Source organism: Natrix helvetica (genome assembly GCF_964273705.1).
Source record: "Natrix helvetica genome assembly, chromosome: 1".
NCBI lineage: Eukaryota > Metazoa > Chordata > Lepidosauria > Squamata > Natricidae > Natrix > Natrix helvetica.
This window is the reverse complement of record NC_138548.1, coordinates 42,929,360-42,949,333: the sequence shown is the minus strand read 5'-3', so window position 1 is coordinate 42,949,333 and position 19,974 is coordinate 42,929,360. Positions and strand designations below refer to the sequence as shown.

Here is a 19,974-nt window from a genome sequence, read left to right as displayed (position 1 = left end):
ATTGTCAATTATACATTTACAGAATGGAAACAAGGGTGTAGGGGACGTAAGAGAAAGAACTTTGAACCAGATTGGACATTCTCAAAGATGGCTAACTTTTGTTGAGGATGTCCGTTCATTTTCTTTATGATTGCCAGAGCTCTTTTTGGGATTGGGGGTGGTGGTGGTGGTGGCTTTGTTAAGAGGGAAAGTACATACCATACTTCTCCATACTAAGCTCAATTTTGGTCTGTTCTCCAGAGCTTTGATTAATCTACTGCACTAACCTCCCTCCCAACACTTCATAGACTATAAAAGGAAAAGTTACAGTTCTGAATGAGCGTCGTACAGGGAAAAAAAAAGAAGAAGCTGAAGCATAAAGTATTAAACTTTCATCTGGCACCATAGGAGAGATGTAGTTATTAAATTTCAGCTGCTTATCGAACTGATATGAAAGTCATTTTGCATGATTGCTTTGCATCCTCAAATCTTCTGCTTTTATTTGCTGTGCATCTCTCTGCTTTCTTATTAGAGAAATACTCAAAGGATAAAAAAGCTGATAATATTATTCAGTTTTGACAATTAGGTGGGAAAAACATTTTAAGAAGTGCTTTTTTTATTGCAGCTAGTAATAATATTGGTGGTCCTCCTGGTAACTGTCTCTGCTGATGTTACCCAGGAGTGATGCTAGTTCTTTTACCCAAGAACTGCTAAAACCCTAATTGGTAGAGTGCAGTGGGTTCTGGATGGTGTTCCAACCGGTACGGGTGGGCCAGTGGTGGGTTTCAAATTTTTTTAGAACCTCTTCTGTAGGTGTGGCCTGCTTTGTGGGAGTGGCTTGCCGGCCATGTAACCGGGTGGGAGTGGCTTGCTGGCCATGTGATTGGGTGGGAGTGGTTTGTCAGCCATGTGACTGGGTGGGCGTGGCCAACTTGTAAAATGTGGTGAAACTCGCTTAACAACGCTCTTGCTTAGCAACCAAAATGTTGGCTCAGAAACTCTGGCATTTGAAGCACACAAGTCTTAAAGCTTGCAAGTTACAAGGCCGTGCACCCCGAACCCTTTAGAAAAAAAAAACCCAGGGGTGTTCAAACTTGACAGCTTTAAGACTTGTGGACTTCAACTCCCAGAATTCCTCCTCTCGCTCTTCATCTTGGTGATGTCCGGATGGGCGGGGGGAGGGAGCTGGAACCGGTTCTAAATGGCACTGTAGATTTGTGGAACTTCTTCTATAGAAGAGGTTAGAACTGGCAGGAACCCACCCCTGGGATGGAGCGGTACATGGTGCTCTGGGCAGGCTCCGGTATGCCCGTACCGGGGCATACTGCCTGCAGCCCACCATTGGTAGAGTGGATAAACTCTTGAAAAGCTGGAATAGCTATGTCATTCCCAATAACATAAATTTCACATGCAGCCTTAGCTTACCTCATTCGCACAAGTTTTTCCAGTCCTGTGTACTCCCATTCTATCAACCATAGGTGCCTCCCAAATGTGAGGAACAGATATATACTTATCCTTTTTTTTTGCATAGCCAGGTATCAATCATAAAGACAAGCACTTTGATAGTATATAGAAGCAATTCCTGAATCTGTAGTAAATCAAGGATAGTGTCTATTCAAATGTTTTCCCCAGAGAAAGGAAACATGCTCTTCACCCTCCCCCCCTTTGATCCCATAGACATGAATGGAAAAATTAAGATCATATGTAGCATGGCCTCCCTATCATGCCAATATTGGTATCTATTTTTTAAAAAAACCTCAATGGCAAATGGCACTGGTGACCATCCAGGACCAGCAGGATAAAACTCAGAGCCATTAACTGCAGATGGAGCCAATGGCCAGTGGTCTTACAAGAGCCAATTAAGGCAGGCCTCAAGAAGTGAAATAACTTAAAGTAACAATTAGTTTCAAGATTTGAGCATTGAGAGGAGATGCAGAGGGAATTAATTCCATTCCTAGAAACCTTCCCTTAAAGGAGCATCTTTCTCTTCCAATAGCAACTTTTTTTCAGAGAGAAAACAAATACATAGGCTCAAATACATAGAGGGCTGGGGAAGTCTCATCTGCACATAATGCAGAAGAAAATCACTACCTCCAGCCTGCAAATGCTTCGCTGTTTCAGTAGGAGCCCATTTCTCAGACAGGCAGAGAGGTTTACTTTTTTTAACCATAAAGATCATTTGAACACTTCCAAGATTTAGAGATTGGTATCATAAACCAATTAATAGTCTAATGCAGGTTGTGAAGGAAAGAAATAAAGGAAGGAAGGAAGGAAGGAAGGAAGGAAGGAAGGAAGGAAGGAAGGAAGGAAGGGAAATGGGAAAAAGGATAACCATGGTGAAAAGGGGAGGATAGATGATTTTTTAAAAACAACGAACTCACAGAATGTAAGGAATTTCTCAATTTTTAATCTGCATCCATTTGTCTCTGCAGTTGACCCCTTACTTCACAGATTACCAAATTATACAACAATATTTTGGAAACATCTAATTCAAACAATATTGATTATAGGTTTCGAAGGCAAGAGATATCATACAATGGGCAACATGCTTATACAATTAGAATGAGTAAAAACTCTCACTGACAGGCCCATATTTATGGAATGCATTCATAAAAGAAATAAGGGAAAGGAATGTAGCAAAAAATCAGAACATCTAATATCAGTATTTTTATTATATCTTAATTCTCTCAAAATGTTTACATGAACATTGATATACTGTAGATGTCATGTTTCTCATTTGTTTTTGTTTATTGTTTTTTTATTTTTAGGGTTTTATTTTTAATTTATATTAATATAAATTAAAATTTAATTGAAATCTCAATTATATATTATATACATATAAATTATATAATTATAATTTAAATTAATTTAATAAAGATAGATAGATAGATAGATAGATAGATAGATAGATAGATAGATAAATAGATAGATAGATAGATGATAGATAGATAGATGATATAAAAAAACAAGTTTGTTCTAGTGGTTAAGGCACAGGCTAGAAGTCGGGACATGGTAAGTTCTAGTCCCACTTTAGGATGAATCCAGCTAGATGACTTTGAGCCAGTCACACTCTTTCTCTCAGCCCATCTCATCTCACAGGGTTGTTGTGGGAAAACTAAGAGGATGGAGTAATAGCTATGTTTGCCATCTTGTGTTATTTATACAAGTGTACATTATTTATGCAAATAATTAAGGTGGGATGCCAATCAACCAACCAACCAATCAATCAATCTCCTGTTGCCTTTCCTCCTGAAGCCAGACACATTATGTTATTGGTAGGAATGTTGGCAGGCCTCTCTTCTAGAGCATTGCCGTTCCAACAGATTCCACAAAGCAAACCAACCAACCAAACCAACATGAGCTTATACAATTCCAGCCTGCTATGGGATACCTATTTTGCAACCTCTCCTCTTCTCTTCAGATTAAAGCTTTGTCTCCCTTGCCAAGGTGAAGCATTCAGGCTGCTTAGAACAGTTACAAAAAGAGTCAGTACCATATTGTCTTGGAAGCATCCAGTAGAAATGCTCTATTGGATAAGGCATTTGATGAAATCATTTGTAATCCAGAAATCATATGCCTTTTAATAAATGCATATACCAGTCAGATACCACAAATTTCTTTGCATTCTTTGTCATTTCCTATGTTTTCATCCATCCTTAGCTTTCAGCGTGTAAAAGACAGCTTGTATGCACAGGCAAAGCAGCAATGGGAACTTGCAGTATGTTTACTTGGAGAGGGAATCTTACACAATGGAACTGAAAACTGGCACAATTGGAAAATATGAAAAGTGGCTGGCAGGGTCTCTGGCAGGTGGGAGAGCAGAAATTCCAGCTCTTAAAAATAAATTAGCTGTCAGCAGTTTCCATTCTGATGGGATGGTGATGTTTCTTTATATAATTTTTAATTCATTCTAACCACTTTATATCTGTGTTAATTTGCCACCTGGGTTCCAGGTTACTTTTGAAGGTGGGGTTTTGCATTGCAATGCCCCGTGTTCCCACTTTTTTAAAAAAAATAAAACAATATTTTAAAACCCAGGTGCAGGGAGTCTTGCATGCATCTGCAAGCTTATTGGTAGCCTGTTTATTTCTGGGATGCTTAAATAAGTCTCCATTCCATGGCTGTTCCCATAGTCCTTTCACAACATCATCACTGACTTACTGGAAGCAGCTGTTGCATGTAGTCATTGCCAGCACCAGCACCTGGGATTCTTGGGCAGTTGCCAAGGGTCCCACATCCTGGCAGGGATCACAATTTGCCCTAGGCTCTTCTTGTTGTTTTATTTTTTCTGACCTAGCATTCCAAGCAGGGACAACTGGCCAGAATTAGCAACTCCTCCCTCCTCCCCCCCCCCCCCCCCGATTACTCGATCTGGCTTTTTGAGAATTTTTTCTCCCCTTGAGGGTAAACACCAAGTGCCTAGTAAATGCAGTAATGAAACATAGTAGGATGGGCCAACCCAGGGGTCACTGACAGAGGAAGATCCAGATTAGGAGATCCTTTGCCTAAAACCTCCCAACTGTATTAAATGTATAGACCCAGCCTATGCACCTTTTGTGGAGGTTGGTGTTCATTGACATCGCAATATTCATGTAGAACTGTCACAGGAAATATCTGGAGACCTGTCAGTTAGTGCAAAGAATACAAGGGTAGCTGGTAAAAAATATATATACCATATTCAATAGGTTCCAGCCCCATTGCTACATTTACCTGATCAGTGGCCTTGCGAGCACCACACCAATGGTAAACTGTTATTATGACCATCCAAAAATACAGTGCTGTAATGCAGTATGCATGGGTCAAATCTTTTATTTCAGCCCTCATATTAATATGCAGTATTCCAATCCAAGGTAATCATTATTATCTCCAGGAGAGCATAATAGTTTCACGGCAGCATATGCACTTTATGTTTGTGGTAAATTTTGTGATTCAAAATTATAGGTCTGGGGAATAGTTTATTATTATAACTATTCAGTGGTGAACAATTGTCAACTATTATAATGTATCAATGCTTTAGGTAAGTGGTTAGATTCTGTTTCAGATACACCAAGCAGCTTGTAACCTAATATTTTGCTGATTTTTTTAACCCATTCTTTTTTCTAAAGCCATTTAAGAGTTGCAAGATTTAAAGAAGCAGATATCAAACTGGTAATTTTAAATGCGTGCTCTTTTTAAAAGGACCTAAGGTTGTCAGAAGGATCTTGCTAGATAGATGAAAAGTACATCTATTCAAACATTGATTCTCTTGATGATGCCAGCTAGTTTTTCAGGCTTAGTTGGCTCCAGAGACATTGGATGGCACCCATGCCCATATTTCTGCAATAGTTAGTCTCATAATAGATAATGAGTCCTAAAGAATAACAACTTTGGGTGTGGCGGGGGATTGGTTTAAGGCTCTGAAGGTTAGAAGGCTCACAGGTAGGATGCAATGGGAAGAACCAGAACGATGTGTAACTGTGTTACCTTTGTGTTATCTCTATTATCTAAAATTATGATAACTGTGCTTATTTGGAAGCCTTTTGAAAATCGTGACATTTGCCACTGATCATTTACAAAAGATTTTCCCCCTTCCTTTGTTATGCCATGTATATATTTAAATGCAACTACAGTTAAGAAATTGAACAGGATGAATTTAGAAGTGAAAGCATGCAAAAATGACACTAATAATGCATTTCTATTTGTCTACTCTTAATCTCTAAGGATGCAGTGATGGGGAGGGGGGGAAAGAATGTTAAAAAAGAAAAGTAGTAAATCAAAGAATCTTTGAGAAACAAATAACCAAATCTAAAATCTAAGCAAACATCGAAGTGAATTAAATTGAAAAGAAAGCGATATGGTTTCACCGAATGAGTAGAAAAACATTCTAAATTGTACTTTTTTGTGTGATAATTTTTTTTATTCTTTACCAAGAGCTGTAGATATGTATCATATCTTATTTCAAGAATAGGAAGATACAGTATACTTTATAAGATGCCACATTTTGTTTTTCTGCAAGCCCAGATTCCTTGACAATGACCTTTAAGAATATCTTCTACATTAGCACGGACTATTTTCTGGTGTGGTCAGCATATCTCACTCTTCTGGGGGGATTTTTTATTTTATTTTTTGTTCTCTATATACAATTATGGGTATACATTCACATAGTTATTATTTTTTACATTAGTCATTCTTATACATTTGTCATTCCATTTATAAGGCTACAATATACCATTTGGATTGCTTTGTTTACCATCCCTCTCCTGTTTTGACACCATCTTCTTTTCCCTTTCTTTTCTCCCTCTCTCTCTTCTCTACTTTCTTCCTTCCTCTCTCCTTTCCCTTCCTTCTTCCCTTTCCTCTCCCCTACTCCTCTCTTCCTCTTCCTACATTTCAAAGTTTTTTTTGTGGAGGGTTTCACAAAACAATTGCCATGAAGAGGCATTATTGTTCAAAAAAGGACTGCCACAGTAAACACTGCCTTTTTCTACCAGTCCATTTAATGCCCCTGCATAGTGTCCTCTTCATCATTTGAGCTTATTGCCATCATTGGAATGTCAAAGAGATGCCTCCCTTTCTCTGAAACTTTATGGAAACAAAACTATTGTGTAAAGCACTTCTACGCCCCATACATTCTTCTAAGCAGTGAAGTGCTATGCCCATGCTCACTTCAACAAACCAAGGTGGATTCTGAGTAGGTGGAATGCATGAGCACAATTCATTTTCTGTAGGTGAGGCAACCTTCTGCCATGTGAAGGAAAGTGCCAAGGTAGAGTGAATCATGTCCTCCATGCAAAGCAAAATATTGAGGCAGAGTCTGCCCATTCGTATATATTTTTGTTTACTTTTCTTTCAAAGTTAGCAATGCAATCACCCACCATTTATATTACCTTAAAAAAACAAAGGTAAGGCTCCTGTAAATGAAAAAAAATATTTTATTTGCATCACTTCTCATTTAATTATTTTAAAGTAATAAACGTTGATTTCCATTTGTTTCAATTAAAATTTAAAAGGAAGCATTAAAATCATGGTGGCAAAGCATGGTGGGTTTGTTTGTTACTACTGGTTTGGGTGTGCTCCCAGGTGCACTCGTGTGCACGCACAATGCTTCTGTGCATGCACAAAAGCGTTTGGGCAGGTAGGTGGAGTCTCCCGCTGCCGCTACAATAGTTCGCCTGATCTGGGCTGAACCAGCATCAATCCATCTCTGTGGCAAAGTCTCCTTCCTTCCCTCTCTAGTTATCCATCCATTCCATTTTTTTTATTTCATTTGTACCACAGCTGCTGTGTAGGAGCTCAAGGCAGTAGCATTCATTCATTCATTCAATTTTGTTGCTGCCCAATTTCCTACTGGCTCTGGGTGGCTCATTGAATAAATTATTCCTCCTAATATTCCCATTTTCTACATCTTCTCAAGGTTTTTAATACTAGTTTTTCCAAGTATTCATCCATCTGAAATTATGGTCAGTCAATCCTGGTCACTAAACCCTAGAAAACTGTAATACCAGAAGCCCAAAGGTGCTTTTTCAATTGGACTTTCTTGTTTTTCTTTGAAGATGTTTCATTTCATTTCTCATCCAAGAAGCTTCTTCAGCTCTGTAATGTCAGAGCTTACTTTCTAATCTCTGCAGTTGATGTAAGATGTATTTAAACACCTTCTTCATTTGACTATTTCTGGTCTCCCAAACTTGATAATTATTGCCTTTATATACAATACTCCAGCTCTCAGTACTACATTTGAGTGAGTGAGTCAAGCCCTTGACAAAGTTTTTGAGTGAGTCAAGCCCTTGACAAAGCATGATAAATGTATTTATTTTTATAATGTTATACAGCCACCAGTCTATCAGAAGAAATTCAAAATAGTGTTAAATAAAAATATCTTGTGTTCATAATATGTTGATTTTATGTTTTGTAGAAAACTAGAATTAGAAATTACTGAATTGACCTTCTATGGCTTGTACTTTTTCATCCAAAATCGGAACTAGTATTATATTTGTTAAGTGTCCCTCATTCTAATTTGGAAGCCAAATACTGTACAAACTATGGATTATAAATTGGAAAGTAATAAAAAAAATGGAAAATCAATCGCATTAAATTGGAATAATCCTGAGTCCCTAAATACTTCCTGAGAAGATGGAACAGGTTATTTATTGTACTTCAAACACAGAGATGTAAAAACTTTAGTTGTAACAAGTTTACAAACATATTATAGAAATGGCTTAGGTTATCAAATTTTTTTTTAACCAATCTTGGATTGGAACACTGAATCAAAAATATTGGTCCATGCTAAATCAAAGCAATGATACATATAGCTTAGCCATCAACATGAAGTGGCAATCGCTTCTTAGAGTAAGCAATAAAAACCATTCTATCATCTGTTTATAGCTTTATAATGTGAGATACAGATGTTGGGCATTGAATCTGAGGTTTTTCACAATGCCAAGAATAAGTTCCATCTCTGATAATAGTCCTTTCCTGATGTTCCTAAAGAATTAATAAAAAGATTTACTGTGATAAGATTACATCCACTTAAAATAAATTCCAGAGCTATATCACAGTCTTGAAAAGATCACACCTTAGTATTGTCAATGCAAATTGAGCTTCCCGAACAATGTGTTGTATATAAAAATATGCAAGATTGTTTTATTGTAGCATAAAGCTACTTCATTAGATAAAAATCTGACAAAATGGTTCTGTTCCACATTTATGCAAAAAATGAATTTGCAGACTAGACTGTTGTTGTTGGGTTTTTTGGTAGCAATAAAATCTACCTCTAAAAGAAGCAAAGGAAAATATGAGTACACAAAGAGGACAGAGAGCTATGTCCTTTACAAAATTTGCAGAGATACCATTCCTTAATATGAATATAAAACTATAAAATTGTAGGATTCAGAAGAAATAATGCCTTTTGTTATAAGAAGCAGATTTTATTTTTAGGATTGCATCCATCATCTATACTGAAATGTACTGCTATTAATAGAAAGTCTTCACCTGGTCTTAAAAGTCTTTCGCTCTTTTTTTCCCTCCCTCTCCCCCCCACTCTCTCTCTCACACACATATATACCAATAAACCCAGCGTAGAACAGTTCTACATTTGTTTGGTCCCAGGCATTTTCCTTTAAGAAACCACTGCAGGGCTGATAATATTATAACCCTATATACAGTAGTATAGTATAATGTTGCTTCACCAACCCAAGAGGAACTACAGTGTTGGAACTGCAAGTTCCAAAATTTCCACAACAGCAATAATGCAATTTTGAATAGGAATTATTTATTTTTTTTATTATTTATTTATTTATTTATTTATTTATTTATTTATTTATTTATTTATTTATTTATTTATTTATTTATTTATTTATTTATTTATTTATTTATTTATTTATTTATTTATTTATTTATTTATTTATTTATTTATTTATTTATTTATTTATTTATTTATTTATTTATTTATTTATTTATTTATTTATTTATTTATTTATTTATTTATTTATTTATTTATTTATTTATTTATTTATTTATTTGGATTTCTAAACCGCCCCCTCTCCCAAAAAGGGACTCAGGGCGGTGTACAGTCAGATAAAATGCAGATAGAATACATGAATAACAATATAAATAGTATAAAAACAATTAAATACTAAACATTTAGATGGAGGAGAAGAAACTGTACAAGAAATAAATATGCTATGGAAACCCTAAAAAACACCCCCAATTAAAATACCCAAACCCAGTTAAAATATATCCCCGGGAGACAAAACTAAGAGAGTGCCAGGCCAGCTGATTGAAACAGGTGAGTTTTTAATTTTTGACGGAAGGAGCGGAGGTCGGTGGTGGTTCTGATGTCAGGGGGGTGGTCATTCCAGAGGGTTGGGCCCATCACAGAGAAGGACCTACTCCTAGGTGTCGCCCGCTGGCATTGCCTAGCGGACGGCACCAGGAGGAGTCCCTCCCTATGTGAGCGGATTGGTCGTAGGGACGTGTGTGGTAGGATGCGATCCTGCAGATAACTAGGTCCTATGCCATGGAGCGCTTTAAAGATGGTAATCAATACCTTGAAACGCACCCGAAAGGCCACAGGTAGCCAGTGCAGCTCGCGCAGGAGGGGTGTTACGTGGGAGTATCGTGTACTCCCCATAATGACCCGCGCGGCTGCGTTCTGAACTAGCTGCAGTCTCCGGATGCGTCCCAAGGGAAGCCCCATGTAGAGGGCATTGCAGTAGTCCAGGCGAGACGTCACCAGCGCATGAGTGACCGTGCGCAGGGCACTCCGGTCCAGTAGGGGGCGCAATTGGCGCACCAGGCGGACCTGGTGGAACGCCCCCCTTGCCACGGCTGCCACATGGTCCTCCATTGACAGCCAGGCATCAAGGAGGACGCCCAAATTGCGCGCCCGTTCCACAGGGGACAGTTGTTTGCCCCCTATGGCCAGCGATGGTGTCAGCTGGCTGAACCGAGGTGCTGGTAGCCACAGCCACTCAGTCTTGGAGGGGTTGAGTGATTACACACCTGATATATCTGGAAGGTGATAGGTTTCTGAAGACTTGTATAGAGGTTGCAATGGCATTAGTGAGACCTTTGTTATTATCACTGAATCATAAGGATAACTGGATCACCTTGGGCTGTTATGTATGTGGTAGTCATTAACTATATCTAATTGAGTTGTGTTATGGACAAAATGGGAATAGATAATGTGTTTTGGGAAAGATGTATTGAATTGTTGGCACTTGACCAAGAGCCAACTAAGGTTATGGTTCTTCTTTGATATCTCAGCTAGTGAGAACTCAACTCTTAGCCAACTATGATTTGCTGATCATAGGAGCATTTATTATGCCCCTTTATTTAGTCTATGATGGAAAAACAAAAATTGAGCAGAAGGGTGAGTCAGAAAAGTTCCAAGGTGCCATACAGACTACTGCAGAAATCACTGAAACACAATATAGATGTTTATGAAGTACCACTCATTTCTGCAAAAGAAAGTTTCTCATTTGCAAAAATAACAAATAAAAACACTCCTGCTGCCACAGGAGCAAAAAGACATGATGAAGTACAATGGAAATGATACACTGACCATGTCAACTGAACCCTGAGAGGCTTAATCTGCTCCGTAAATGTTTTGGTATCAAACATTTAATGCTTCTTAATTAAGATGTTTCACAATGATCTTTCAAGATGTTTTTGGGCCTATCAGTCGATCTGGAACATTTCTCTCTAAGGATACAGTACTGTAATATATACACCATGTTCTAGGCGGCACTCATGGGGTGCTACACTTGGATGAGAGGATGAAATATCCACATGAGACAGAGGGTTGAAAGGCAGATGTGATGTGATACAAAACTCAATTAATGGAAAGATTAATCATAGCTTTATTTTTTTATAGCTCTGGAAGAGGACTGCTGTTATCATAGGATCCAGGATTATTCACTTTTTAGTCAGGCTGCTTGATGGATGCACTTCTCCTGGCTTGCATATCCAGGAATATCAGAATCTTCTGCTTTATTTTGATTTTAGGAAGGAGACCAGCCTGCTAATCCCTAAACCAGACTGAGAATCTATTTGGTCACCCCTCATTTAATCCACTTCCACTTTCCTAGTCCTTGAAGTGTCTTATAACAGTTAGCTAAAAAACAATAATCCAGCCCAATGACTCAAATGCTATCTATGGTAGCAAATAGTGAGTTTTTAATATTAACATATTAACTGTTGTTCCAGTTAGAAAGAATGGATAGGGAAGATGATGATCACTTAGGAAAAAACCTCATGGAGGTGAATCAGAGTGAAATCTGCCAGCTTCAAGCTGTCCCGATATTCAGCCAAACTAGTTCCACCTTTCCCAGCAACTGCTTACTTTTTCTGAGAAGCAAATACAATCAAAATAATTTTAATAAGCTGGCTGGGGTAGGTTTCTATCAAACCAACCCAGCTCTTAAAATAAAGAAGGAATGTAATTATTTGTATCTTCTTTGTGACTTCTATCTCCTTATGATATGACAGTGTAATAAAATGGACTTCTCAATAAAACACCTCAAAGAAATAAAGATCAATATTCCTTAAACTACTACTCCTAAAATGGATTTTAAGTTCTCAACATCAAAACAAGTTTTACAGAAGTGGAAGCAATTTAATGAGTGGCTCAGTAGTGGGATTAAAAAAAAATACTACCAATTCTCTGGGTATGGCGGTGTGCGTGGGGTGGCTTGGTGAGTGTGGTGTGGCTTAGTGGGCATAGCAGGGGAAGGATACTGTAAAGTCTCCATCCCCACCTCACTCCAGGGGAAGGTTACTGCAAAATCCCCATTTCCTCCCAATCAGCTTGGACTCAGGAGGCAGAGAATAGATGGGGGTTATTTACCGTGGTATTTATCAGTTCTCTGAACTACTCAAAATTTCCACTACTGGTTTTCTGGTACTGGCTTACCTTATGGCTTTGTACTGGGATTCTTACATTTTGGGACAATGCTCCTCAAATTGGTGAAAAATGTTTCTTTTTTTGGGTGGGGAAGTGAGTCAGAAATTGCCATTAAAGATGATCAGGCTGCCCAGAATCTTAAAATGTGATCCATTATGTTAGATCAGTCAAAGTGTCTTTCACAAAATCATGAGTTTTTAGAAATGTCTCAACCTGCGAAAAATAGCAGTCACTAGTGTTTTATTATTCATTTTTTAAATTTAGTTTTCTTCTGGGAGAGGGGTTGCACAGATGTATTATTTCCGGGAATCAAGTTTTGCAAAGTTTAAAAAAAACTGGCTTAATATAGAGCACATGAATCCAACTTCTATAGTTTGTGAACAAAGATATTATGGCTTCATGCAATGAGTTAACCTAGATATTAATATTTTATTTAACAAATCATGTTTAAAAACACAATGTATAATCCAGACAAAATGTCTTCAATAAGAAATCAAGAACCAAAACATTTCCATGTGATATTATTTTTAAAATTCAGGACCAGAATCAATCTTCCTGGGGACAAAGTATCATTGCTAGTTCTTATTTTTAGGTTTATAGTGAATGGCATTAATCTCTGGAGCCTATACCTCCACTTTTATTCATTGAAGTGGATTTTCATTGTTTGATACACGGCTCTTTTGTGTCATATTTAAAAGGACTTATAGCATCTGGCCCATCAACAATTGCATAGGATAGATTTGTTCACTTGAATGATATACATAGATTATTTTAAAAAAGGTTTTTGATATATATTGTCTTGTTTACAAGGATGGATAATTTTTAGAAATGATCTATTACTAGAAATAAATGAATGCATTTCCAGTAAGGTGTTTATTTAATAAATTTCATTATTTCTTCATTTGATATATGTATGTATGTATGTATGTATGTACTGTATGTATGTATGTATATATCTCTATCTATCTATCTATCATCTATCTATCTATCTATCTATATCTATATCTATATCTATATCTATATCTATATCTATATCTATATCTATACCTATACCTATACCTATACCTATACCTATACCTATACCTATACCTACATCTACATCTACATCTATCTATATCTATATCTATATCTATATCTATATCTATATCTATATCTATATCTATATCTATATCTATATCTATACCTACCTACCTACACACACACACACACACACACACACACACATATTCAAATTTAGTTATTGAACATAAATACTGTGTTTTCTTGAAAATAAGACCCAGCCTTATTTTCTTTTGGGGCCCCAAACTAAGTACTGGGGCTTATTTTGGGGGGTGTCTTAATTGTTTTTAGTGCCACCCTTGCAAGGTAGGAGTGGTGTAGCCCCCTGACACGCACACACCAGCTTACCTCAAAGTCCCATGCCCCACACCATGACAACCGCCTGGTGGTGGCAGCACAGCAACCATGTGCAGCAGGAACCCACATGGTCACCCCTTCCAACACCAGTGCAACACCAGAGCAGGAGACTGAGCAATACAAACACGCAAAACACTTTGGTCCCTAGAGACCAAATGTCACCCAAATATTTTTTGCCTAGATGGAGAAATGTGGGAGACTCAAAACTTTATCCACTTGCAGATGGGATGCTTTGAAATAGAGCATCCCATTTGCAAGCAGATGAAGTTTTCACCCTCTGGGTGAAAAGTACACGGTGGAGCAAGTGGAGGCAGAGGCATCAGGGGGGGGAGGCAGATGATCCCAACATACCACCCACTCCATCCCACTGTCTCTTGGCTTGCTCATGGCTGCACCAGGCAGGCGCCCACACAGGGCATCAGGACTGCCTGTTTCCCTGCTCCCCCATGGCTATGCCTCCGCCTGCTGCCAGTGATACCATGAGGCTCCCGTGAGTCAGGCAGCCAGGTAGCATGTCCGGATCGCCTGTCTCCCCCCTCCCCTGTGCATCTGCCTCCACCTGCTGCTGGCGCCATTGCACAATCCTCCCATAATCTTCTCTCAAGCCGGGCAGCTATGCAGCATATCCGGATCTCCTGTCTCTCTCCCCCCCCCCCCCCAGTCTGCCTTCATGCTCGGACTTACAGATATCTGCACTACGCCAAGGGAACAGTAGGATATACCCATCCCCGGGCTTATTTTTGGGGTAGGGCTTATATTAGGCTCACCCTAAAAATCAGGCTAGGGCTTGTTTTCAAGGTGGGTCTCATTTTTGGGGAAACACAGTAGTATTTTGTTTCCATTTTAGCAGACACATGATAGCAAAGATTGAGAAGTACCAGGACTAAACAGTTAACTTGATGTCCTTAATGGAAAGAATTGGAGGAGAATATCATATAATATCATATGGAATACAAGCATAATAAAGAAATAAAATAATTAATCTGATTTTGTTCAATGAGTTGATGAATTAATCAGATCAAGCAAATCATTTTCTATGTTAAAATTTGCTTTTTAAGTGGAAATAGCCACTTAGGTCAACAGGTAATAAATTCTTCACTGAGAGAAGAAAGAACCAAGAAGTCATGGATTGACTACCCCTACATTATTCCAACATTTTGAAAATTATTCTAACATTTTAAAGTGATAGAATCTATAATGTCTTTTTGATGGTTGCTCCTAGCCAGAGGAGGGATAAAAAAAAATTAAGATGGTAGCCATAGCTATGTAATCCAATCCTCACACCCATCTCATTTCTTTTTAAACATGAGTTGTGTGATGCACATAAAAATAGTTGGACTGTGATTACTGTATGTGATCATAACTTTATTTATTTTATATGGCTGTCCATCTCATCATGGTGACAGTGCTGCAACATCCGAGGTACAACTAATCAATAACCATTAATGTCTGATGGTCCTAACTGACAGCCCAACCCCCATGTCAAGGTTGAGGGACTTGTGAAAGGCTTGTAGGATCATAGCCAATCTAATCTCTAGAAGAATGATGTACCAAAAGGTAGCTGTCACAACAGAAAAGACTCAGTTCCTGGGTCTTGCATGATGATATTCTTCAATTGACAAAACCTATAAGCACAGCTCTCTTGCCAGATGCAATGGGCAGTTAGAGGGAACTGAGGAAAGATAGTCCTGCAAATAACTTCACTCCATCCTGACAATTTCATCCATGCTGCAGATGCCCTTCCCTCCAACTGCTCAATATGCACATAGAAAATAGTTTTTCTTCTTCTTCCATGCCCTAATGCTAGCCATATGCTGGACAAAGTATAATTGACTTATCTGCAAACTATATCAATTTGGAAATAAAGTTCTTTTCCTTCTCAGACCTAAGATAGAGAACCTTTGTCAACTGGAGTAAGAAAAAAGAAGCAGAATAAAATGGAATGAGACATGGCAAGAATTTTCTTTTTTGGGGGGGGGGGGTAAATTTAAAATTAAAATTTAAAAAGATGAGAAATCTGATGGGGAATCTTTATGGATCATATATATGCCAAAGGGTTGGAAGTTCTCAGGAATTCTTCTAAACAAATAGATTCACAGCCTGGAATGTTTGTTGGTACATTTCATCAGATGTTAATGTGATTTCTGTGTTTCTGCCTTTAAACTATTTTATTTTATTTTCTAGAATAGAGTTATTTATTCAATTGGCATTGGAGTGTTCAGCCATACTACAATATGCTTGTTAACTGTACTGCCTCCAAATCAGTTTCCAATTAATATTTCTGGCCCTGATAATTAAGCCATCTGATCAGATATATTTTACCATAGTTAATCATTCAATGAAATTACATGTAATCAATAAAGGAAGAACCTTTTTGTTTTGGGTTGTATTTTGTGTTGATTACATTGTTTATATTCTGTGTCACATTTAAAGACATCAATTTTTGCCATTTATATTCCCCAAATATAAATGTTATTTTGAAAGTGAGCATTAAAATGGGGTAGTGTAAAGACAATAATAGAACTGTGGAACTAGAAGGAAACACAAGTGGACAAGTGCCGTGTTGTTCCTCCTTCTGATATGTACAAAAAATCTGCACAAGGTGTGTGGTTTTCATTTCACCATCTGAAATATATTTGTATCAAAGATCAGTATCATCCATCCATCCATCCATCCATCCATCCATTATCTTGTGCCCAAGTACACAAAATGGAATCTTTGAGTTATAGATTTGTATATAAAGTCATAGTCAAGAAAGAAAGGTAAGACATGTTCACTTTTGTGGAAAAACTACTTCATTGCTGAAATAGCATCTCCTTTTTGTATTTTATAAACAAGAATACGGCAGTGTTACAAAAGCTTTTTCATTTAGAGCCATCCTATGTTCAGCAGTTTAATTATTCCCTTAATTATTGAAACATTCATCATAGTTTTCCAATTGATTCATTGCTGGCTGGCTTCAGCTCTTTGACTCATTAATATCGTGACAAGTGAATTGACAACCTTCTTGCTAACTCTACATGAATACTGGGAATAGGAGACTTATAATCTTGATAGGGGGGTGTATTATTGTAATTAACCAACAAAACCTAGTGGCAGAAGCTTCATTAAAAGGCAAAGGTACACAATAATGTGTCAGAAAAGCCCAATTATCCATGGCTTTTATAATCAACTCTACAAAGTAATGTCTTCCCGAGGCAACTTTATTTTATTAGGGATTAAGCAATAAAGAGGAGATTCTTAGTGCAAATAAGCCTTCCACTGAATATGGGCACCTAACACTAAAAATAAGCATATGCCACATTTACACATATCAGATATTTTGAAGTGATTAGAACAAATGTGGCTTCACAAAAAAATAAATATCACTTTAGAAACCTCTACACATCTTGGAGATTTCCCCCCCACTCCTATTTTTGACCTTTTTGCTAGCCACCATTTCCCTGAACCAAAATACCTTTAATAAAATAGAAACATTTCTCTTTCTTTGGCTAAATACTGCACTCTGTAACTTTTCTACAGCCTCTCTCTACAAATGTCTATGCTCTCTGATTTGTACAGCTTTCTGAGCCTCTCTCTTTGCCCAGCCTGCACTCAGTATCCAGCATTAGCTCTTCATCTGATTTTATGTACACTGTCCTTTGATACTTCCTAACTTCAGAACACTAAGCAAATTAACAGCCTCTCCCTCGTGTTTCAGATAGGGACATCCATACATAATAGAAGGGGGGGGGGAGAGAGAAGGGGGCAGCAGAACAAGAAGTTTGAGTTTTTGAAATAGACCTTGAGGTTTAGTGTGCCGCTGATGACTGTATTTTGCAGGAGCAAATCCATGTAAATCAATACATTTATTTTGTTCATTCACCATCTCTCTCCCTGAGTTAACACCCCAGCACACAAATGCTAGTGAAGGTGATTATCTCTGCTAGCATAATTCCTCCGTAACATCTGCTTTCGCCCATAACACTCCACTAATTTTTCCCTCATTTCATTACACATAATTTTCTTTCAACACAATCTACATGTATTAAGTGGTAATGACTTTCCAGTTAAGAGCAAATCGACGCCAAGGGACCCCCCCTCCCCTCGATTGCCTGCCGTGCCTGACTCCGGCTATTAAAGATAAATTTGGTGTCTCAGAAAGCGGCAGTAAGCTAATCAATCAATTAAGCAGTTAGGACATACATTATCAAAATTCCACAGTGCGGGGTGCATGAGAGCATGCTGATATGCTGGGTGATTTTAGGAATAAAAAATAATTTGTAAATGACTAATGAACACACTTTGAGGTTGAAAGTCAGTATTTAGCATCTTCTGAACTGAAAACACAAACTATTAGACTAGTTAATCTAAGGGGAAAATCAGTGTAAGCAGCTAAATTGACCACTTAGATGATAAATTCAGCTCTCTGTCTAGCAGTATTTTAAGAGTGAAGTATGCGAGAGAATGATTTGTCAAAACTGTATAAAATAAGCAAAAGGACTTCTTCATTAAGGTAGCCGTTGAAACTTGTCAGAATGTCTGCTGTCTTGCCCAATTCTCTGAAAAGAGATTCATACTAATGACCTGCTAGATAGAGACAAATGGGTTTAGGCAACTAATACAGTTATGAATGAAATGGTTAACCTTGATTTTAGATGCATATCATACATTCTTAATTTTTCTCCTGGAAAATAAAAATAAAAATAACTTTCTAAGTACCAAACAGTAACCCCCAAACACATGCATTCAAGCACTGCCTGTCATCAATAGTCTAGAATGTTTTAATTACTCACCCCTATAAGAAGGATCTGTACAAATCTAAGCAAAGATGAGTTCTGATTTCTGAATGCAAACCGTTTCCTGAATGAATAAAGAATGCAAGTTACACCAATCACATGTGCTTTTTTCTCTCTTAAAAATTGCAATTCTTTCCTTTAATAAGGGGGGGGGGGGACAGAGAGAGAGAGAGAGAGAGAGAGAGGAGAGGGAGACGGTGAGAGAGAGAGAGAGAGAGAAAGTGTATGTATGTATTGTTCGAAGGAGGAATTATAGTTATTTCAGGCGCTTTTTAATTTCTTTTCCTCAATCTCATATCTCACTTATCAGCTTGCATGTTAGTGCTTTGGCAAATAATATGAGTAAAAAATGTACTAGGCAGCACTTGTTTCAAGAGATTGCAAGCTCGGTAGGGAGAAAAAAGCAAACTTATATTTCCTAAAACATAATGAGGCTGAAAAGCAAATTGGGGCTAAAAAGAATATTACAGCAACTAGGCACCTAATAATGAAATTGTGAACCCCCTCCCTCCTGCTCCTTTTTAAAAAAAAAGAAAATAATCAGTGAATCTTTAAAATAAAAAGTGACTGTCACCAGGCTTTGCCAATTACTTTCCCTGTCAGTGTTAACCATTTTGCCTAAAGCTTTGTTATCCTAATGCTGTAGATATCAGATGAAATGACATTAAAAAGAAATGTAGGCTTTCCTTGAGCTTCCATTCTCCACCTGCAGTCACCTCTGTTCATTACTTTGACACAAACTGGGGGTTTTGCAGTCCATATACCAGAAGTGAAAGAAGAAAATGGTAACTTTTACTCTGCAAAAATAGGTAAAAATGAGAGGAATGTATGAAAAAATGGAAGAACATTTTTTAATGCAATCACAAGTTAAAGAATGCCAGGGCACACATCAGTCTTTTTCTTCTTCTTTTGTCTTGCTTTTTTTTTTTTCAGGTAAACGTATCATGCTAAGCACAGGAATCAGAATAGGAGTGTGCAAAATAAAGGTATTATTTACATCATAATTTATTGTACTAATTCATATTCAAAATATGCACCTTCTATAATATCTGGGTAAAGAAATAAAAAAAAATATATGAATAATTATCCTGTTAAAAGGAAATTAGAAACACAAAAATATTTTTGGGGAGATAATAGATAGATAGATAAATAGATAGATAGATAGATAGATAGATAGATAGATGCCAAAAATATTTATATATTTTTTAATATTTAATTAAATATTATATTATATTATATTATTATATTATATTATATTATATTATATTATATTATATTATATTATATTATATTATATTATATTATATTATATTATATTATATTATATTATATTATATTATATTATTATATTATATTATATTATATTATATTATATTATATTATCATATCATATCATATCATGTATCGTATCATATATAT

The 19,974-nt window shown here is 37.1% G+C and overlaps 1 long non-coding RNA gene across 1 annotated transcript in view; it reads right to left on the bottom strand.

Annotated features, from left to right (window-relative positions):
* LOC309391486 overlaps window positions 1-18,644 on the bottom strand; it is a 20,749-nt gene extending 2,105 nt beyond the window's left edge. Inside the window, exons 1-2 of the long non-coding RNA XR_014175294.1 lie at window positions 18,553-18,644; window positions 1,405-1,567 (exon numbers count right to left, since the gene is read on the bottom strand). This is a non-coding gene — a long non-coding RNA (uncharacterized lncRNA). The remainder of the gene's footprint in view (window positions 1-1,404; window positions 1,568-18,552) is intronic.
* Window positions 18,645-19,974: the final 1,330 nt, after the last annotated feature.